General features: G+C 33.1%; 1 pseudogene; it reads right to left on the minus strand.

Moving 5' to 3' along the window:
• Positions 1 to 1,300: 1,300 nt before the first annotated feature.
• On the minus strand, positions 1,301 to 2,466 carry LOC120344745 (sentrin-specific protease 1 pseudogene; annotated as a pseudogene).
• Positions 2,467 to 7,302: the final 4,836 nt, after the last annotated feature.

Raw genomic sequence — 7,302 nt, forward strand, 5'->3', positions numbered from 1 at the left:
TTAGAAGTGAATAAGATATGATTTATTTGATTAGCTTTTATCATTGGCAGCTTTCGTTTATGTTCTTTAGCTTCCCAAATGTGTTAGTCATTAAATTTATGGTATATTTTGTATGTGTTTATATATTAGAGTATTGAGCAATATATATGAGGGTTTAAATCTTCTTTTTTGAGCCGAGTGATGCAGAGTGGTAATTTATTTCGTGTTTAGGAAATCATGCAATGTCGTAGTTAAGTTTTGTGCATCTGTTGATTGGAAACAACCATAAGGATGTACTGACTTTAGTAGAAAAATGACAACTGAGTTGACATAATTAAATTCAAAAAACGTATGTTTACTGACCGACGTATGTTAAAATAATTGAAAAACGATTGTTATTGGAGGTTTAGCGAGAAATAAAATGCAACAGGCTGCGCATCGGTTTGAAAAAAAAAATTACAATATAAAACAGCTGACAAAAAAAAAGGTCGTGTTTCCCGGTCTAGTCGTTTGATTTGTTTTTTTTTTACAGTTGTTTATTTTTTTTTTCATTACTCTTTTATTTTCGGTTTATTTTTGATCTTGAAAATTTTATTTTTTTTAAATTTTTTTTTTTTTTTTCAATTTTACAAGAAATCGATAGTTTGACATATTATTTACCACAGAGATTCTTTTTCACAGACTTTACTGTTGTTTTTGATAATTTGCGAATGCAATCAGCATTTCGAGTACATGTACCCACACTACTTGCATTTTGAAATTTGGATTTCATCAATATCACGTAAGTCAGTACGTATATGTGAGTATTATACGTCAGCGAAACATGACTGTATTCCTCATATCAATGCTCGCAAGTAGATTGTTCTTCCTCGTATTAGAAGTGAATAAGATATGATTTATTTGATTAGCTTTTATCATTGACAGCTTTCGTTTATGTTTTTTAGCTTCCCAAATAGGCAACCCTAGTGATTGTCCTACATTCCCCAGATGTGATGCCAGACTTCAATACCTAACTTCGGTAAAATTGTCTTTGAATATTCAAAAAATGGTATATTTATCAGTGTAGAGTAGATGGTCTGTCATATACATAACACATTTTTATAAGTTGCAAATAGTTTCATCGCTATTGGCAAAATATTTACCACCCTCTAAATTTCGAAACACAACCCCCCCCAATAATGAAAATATATATATATCAATGGAGCATGGTAGCCAGAATAATGATATCATAATGGATGGGAAGCAGATAATAATATTTAACAAAGGTTACCAAAGTAAACAAGATCCGAAAATGATATAAATATATTAGTACAATGTCATATTACCGTAGAAGTTTTTTGTTGATAATTTCCCATACCATGGCTCGCCGAAAGTAAGGCATATCTCGCTGGGAAAATGTTAAGTCTGATTTAGAAGTAATATACTCTGCAAATTTGCAAGCAAAGACTCCACAATCTGATCCATTCATTTGTTGCGGTATATCAGACATTGACAACAGTTGCCAGTCAGAAAGATTGATCTCTGATCCTTTTTTATCCTTGTGCTCACAAAGAAGATAATTTTTTAGGATTTCAAGGCATTCCCGATTGGCTCCACCCATTGAATCATAATATCTTATTTGTTTCGATATGAAATCAACGACAGCTAGACACCAATGCACGCCAAGATGTATTGGATACAGAACGATGTCTTTGGAAAATATATCAACTTTTTTTGTCCACCGACGTACTGATGTATAAGATTGTGTACTCAATCGAGGATAAAAGAATGTATTCATGGAATGTACTGCGGGGTAATCTTTTACATCTTTAGAGCGCTGAACAATCAATTCCATATAAAAATTTATAATTTCATCATTAAGCCAATTTAGACCGAACAAAGTCGACATGTGCTCGCGGGTTATTGAAATGTTGAAACACTCAGAAAGGACTTGATTTGGAGGATATGGAACTAGTGCTTTGTTTATGTGTTCGCTCATGTCGGAAGTCAGCTCAGGAAGTGTGGGTTGTTCGATAATCTTTTTTTCTTGGAGTTTTAATTTGTTGTGTAAAATTTCAGCCAGAAGTGCATCTTTCTCTTTACGTTTCTCGTGCCAAAGTCGGGCTCGTGTTTCTTCAGCACGTGTTTGAGCTTGCCTCTGACGAACTCGACGATTGTATGTTTTTAACATGTCAGGAACGAAATTTTGTGACAAATATGGAGAAGAAAACTCTTTCAAAATCTGGCTTCTCTTTATACTATCATTGAGAGTGGTTTCTGTTTGACTTTCGGCACCCCGAAGGACTAAGTTGTATATACTTATCGCTTTGTGTAAAAACTTTCACTTGAATCGTTTTTTATTTTAATTTTTAAATTTTCACGTCATTGGACGCGAAATGGACGTGTCCTTTGTCCTGTCCGATATCCATTTTGTTATTGTGCTATTGTTGTAGTCGGAATTCTTCTTTTTGTTGTGAAAAAAAAAATCGCGTTTCTCATTAACTACAAGACCAATTGCTTTTGCTTTGATTAGTTTCAAAGACTTGTGTGGTCTTTATGGAATTATTCATTCCAAAATTTTTAACTCTTAACTATATGCACATATATACTTGAGTTTTTACACCAACTTCATCTTGCAGTCAAGCGAAAAATTACAGCTTATAATTAGAGAAAAATAAATTAGTTTTTAAAATTTTTGATAAACAAAACACACTTCTCTCATTTTTAACATCCATAATTCAGTATTCATCAAAAAATAAACGAAGAATCTAATTATATTGCAAAACTTCCACGCCAGAAGGACCAAATAATATATACTTATGAGAAATGCTTCGCGTCAGCATCTTTGTTTTGAATTGTTTTTTATTTCAATTTTGGAACTTCATTTTATTGGACACGATATGTACCTATAATTGCTTTCTTTTTCATGTTATTGTTACGTTATTGTTGGTGTAATTTCACTTTTTGTCGCTTTTCTCTATCTATGGAACCAATTGCTTTGAATTTTGCATTGGGTAAAGATTGTTGTACTCTAATTAATTTAAAAAACTGTTGTGGGCTATATGGAATTTATTTTTCATTTCAAAATTTAAAAAAAATGCGTCAGTCTGCCGATACTGTACGATTATGATGCTATTTCATTTTAGCTTTCGTGTCCATATATTGAAGCATTGATTTTTTGTTTTTATAAGAGCAAGCAAGGCCATGCGCACCAACTCAGGAGTAAAGGAGACTGACCTCGATACATTGTACGAGTTAAAAATAAAATCTCCGGCAAATGTTGTTCTTATGTCATAAAAAAAAAACTTGAGCACATTGATTATTCGACAAAATCGAATTTAATGAACAACCCCAGCAAAATCAGAACCAATATATCCTAGAAAATTTTCTGTCAGGGTTTTTTGACGTTGGCAAGATATAGAGATTTGAATTATACGTTTTTTTTTACTAAAATCGCGGCATTGGGCCTTTCAGCAAATCTTACGATGGAAATTTTGGACTTGCAGAATATTAAGGAATATGCAACGTAGAGTGTTCTATTCACTGTAAACATCACAAAGATAGAAACTATACTCATCAAATAAACTGTCGTAAGTTCAATTATTATTCGTTTTCATACGTTTTCTGTGTACGTAACTAATCAGTAGAGTAAATCCACATCTTGCAATCAAACTTGATTCTAAAAATATAAAAAATATGATTTGTCTCAGTATTATTCCGTAGATGCAAATGTATTTGGTGTACTTGCTTCTGAATCTACTTATTTTGGGGATTGCACTCAATACAGCATTCCACTTTTTAGATGTATATATTCGCTTTTAACAAACTTTGAAGTCAAAGAGATTTCAAAAAATTAGTCTTAAGTGACCACTAACTGTATGCAAAAAAAAAATTATTTTTTAAAGGCACAAGTTGATATGGTATCACAAGAAGACTTGAATATTTTTTGTCTGGAACGATTATGAAAAACGCAAAATGATAAATCGCTGATAAGAACACACTTCGGATTGAAAGTGCGCTACCGGTAAAGTTTTCTCGGATAGGATACGGTCGAACGAAAACTTTTAACTTACCCTTACTGGTATTTTTACGCAGGAACGTAGCAAAGTTGAAAATGTGTAATATTAAGCTGTGATTAAAGAGAATTGTTATTGCACATATACTAAAACAAAAAACACTCACTTGATCCTGTTGATTGCACCTCGGACGTAATTTTGGTAATGCGTACCTAATTCTGTACTTGAATGCACTGGAAAATGGAACCGTTTCAGACCAATGTACAGTTGTGCTTCGCTGATTGAAATTATTGAGATGATTTTAATAATATATCTGTCTTAAGGCTACCATAATAACAGAAACAAGAGAGCAATTCCCAAATATATGTACACGTTAACCAGAGCGAAGCAATGCTTACCTTTGACGCTACCGGTACCCTCCAACAATTTCCGAGTTACTCGTAGCAAGAATTTACAGTATCTAACTGGACAGCCAGAGTTCCCATGTATAAAATAATACAGCGAAATTTTGGACGAAATATCAGACTTCATACGAAATTTAGACATAAAGAAAAGTAATAGCCTTCTGGCAAAAAATCAATCTTTACCCACTGAAAATTTTAAAGCCATTGTCCAAGTATTCGAAGAGAGAAGCTATTTTTAATGATAATGATGACGAATAACAAGAACAACAACAACATAATATCGAAACAATCGCTATGTCCATTAGCGTGTCCAAAAACAAAGACATTGTAAGAAAGGTAAGGTTTGTTTTTTCGTCCGGGTGTCAACGGATCGTGAAAGTACTACATCGAGTTACTCGTGGCGTCAAATTTAATACCCATTCGAAAACCAATGTTCTTTTCCTTAGCTACTGGACTAAACGCTTTCGAAATATCAGATGTTGAATATAGTGTCATCCTCTAAAAAAATTCACTTTCCTTTTAAAATAAATCATCAGGACTTCCCGTGCTCATTGTAACCCCACATATTGTTTTAAGTTGAACTACGGCGTGGTTTTTCCGATGAGCCAATTTTCCGAGCAAGTATTAAAAATAGAACAATATAACAGAGTTGAACGATGATTTAGCAAAACTTTCCACAGGTTTATTCATGTTCAATAGGCTACTGAGATGACAACGTTCATTTAGTTACAATAGCTCACTTTCATTGCATATTGCATTAAATGTTTCGTTTTATCATCTGAAAGAGAGACCGCTTTCTTTGCGCCAGGCATCGTTATAAATATCAACTTTTTTACGGTATTCAAAACTTCGTGAAGAGCCTGAGAACCAAAAATAAAATGGCAAGTTGGTATCAAAATTACCTTGACAACGAACGTTCATTATGATTATTATAATATAAAATTAATGATATCGTGGTAAGGACATTTTCTAAAGTCTAAACTATACATTGTCAGTAATCATAATTACATACCAATCAGTTCTTATTGGTGACAGCACATTTGAACCCACGTACATTTGCACCCGTACATTTGCACCCACCGACATTTGCATCCCGGACATTTGAACCCCCGTACATTTGCACCCACCGACATTTGCATCCCGGACATTTGCACCCCGGACATTTGCACCCCGGACAATTGCACCTACATACTATTGCACCTATGGAATTTTTTTTTGTTTTTGTTTACGTACATTTGAACTCATGTTCTGGTTAACGTGTACATATATTTGGGAATTGCTCTCTTGTTTCTGTTATTATGGTAGCCTTAAGACAGATATATTATTAAAATCATCTCAATAATTTCAATCAGCGAAGCACAACTGTACATTGGTCTGAAACGGTTCCATTTTCCAGTGCATTCAAGTACAGAATTAGGTACGCATTACCAAAATTACGTCCGAGGTGCAATCAACAGGATCAAGTGAGTGTTTTTTGTTTTAGTATATGTGCAATAACAATTCTCTTTAATCACAGCTTAATATTACACATTTTCAACTTTGCTACGTTCCTGCGTAAAAATACCAGTAAGGGTAAGTTAAAAGTTTTCGTTCGACCGTATCCTATCCGAGAAAACTTTACCGGTAGCGCACTTTCAATCCGAAGTGTGTTCTTATCAGCGATTTATCATTTTGCGTTTTTCATAATCGTTCCAGACAAAAAATATTCAAGTCTTCTTGTGATACCATATCAACTTGTGCCTTTAAAAAATAATTTTTTTTTTTGCATACAGTTAGTGGTCACTTAAGACTAATTTTTTGTAATCTCTTTGACTTCAAAGTTTGTTAAAAGCGAATATATACATCTAAAAAGTGGAATGCTGTATTGAGTGCAATCCCCAAAATAAGTAGATTCAGAAGCAAGTACACCAAATACATTTGCATCTACGGAATAATACTGAGACAAATCATATTTTTTATATTTTTAGAATCAAGTTTGATTGCAAGATGTGGATTTACTCTACTGATTAGTTACGTACACAGAAAACGTATGAAAACGAATAATAATTGAACTTACGACAGTTTATTTGATGAGTATAGTTTCTATCTTTGTGATGTTTACAGTGAATAGAACACTCTACGTTGCATATTCCTTAATATTCTGCAAGTCCAAAATTTCCATCGTAAGATTTGCTGAAAGGCCCAATGCCGCGATTTTAGTAAAAAAAAACGTATAATTCAAATCTCTATATCTTGCCAACGTCAAAAAACCCTGACAGAAAATTTTCTAGGATATATTGGTTCTGATTTTGCTGGGGTTGTTCATTAAATTCGATTTTGTCGAATAATCAATGTGCTCAAGTTTTTTTTTTATGACATAAGAACAACATTTGCCGGAGATTTTATTTTTAACTCGTACAATGTATCGAGGTCAGTCTCCTTTACTCCTGAGTTGGTGCGCATGGCCTTGCTTGCTCTTATAAAAACAAAAAATCAATGCTTCAATATATGGACACGAAAGCTAAAATGAAATAGCATCATAATCGTACAGTATCGGCAGACTGACGCATTTTTTTTAAATTTTGAAATGAAAAATAAATTCCATATAGCCCACAACAGTTTTTTAAATTAATTAGAGTACAACAATCTTTACCCAATGCAAAATTCAAAGCAATTGGTTCCATAGATAGAGAAAAGCGACAAAAAGTGAAATTACACCAACAATAACGTAACAATAACATGAAAAAGAAAGCAATTATAGGTACATATCGTGTCCAATAAAATGAAGTTCCAAAATTGAAATAAAAAACAATTCAAAACAAAGATGCTGACGCGAAGCATTTCTCATAAGTATATATTATTTGGTCCTTCTGGCGTGGAAGTTTTGCAATATAATTAGATTCTTCGTTTATTTTTTGATGAATACTGAATTATGGATGTTAAAA

The sequence above is a fragment of the Styela clava genome, chromosome 5 (genome assembly GCF_964204865.1).
Source record: "Styela clava chromosome 5, kaStyClav1.hap1.2, whole genome shotgun sequence".
NCBI classification, from domain to species: Eukaryota; Metazoa; Chordata; class Ascidiacea; order Stolidobranchia; family Styelidae; genus Styela; species Styela clava.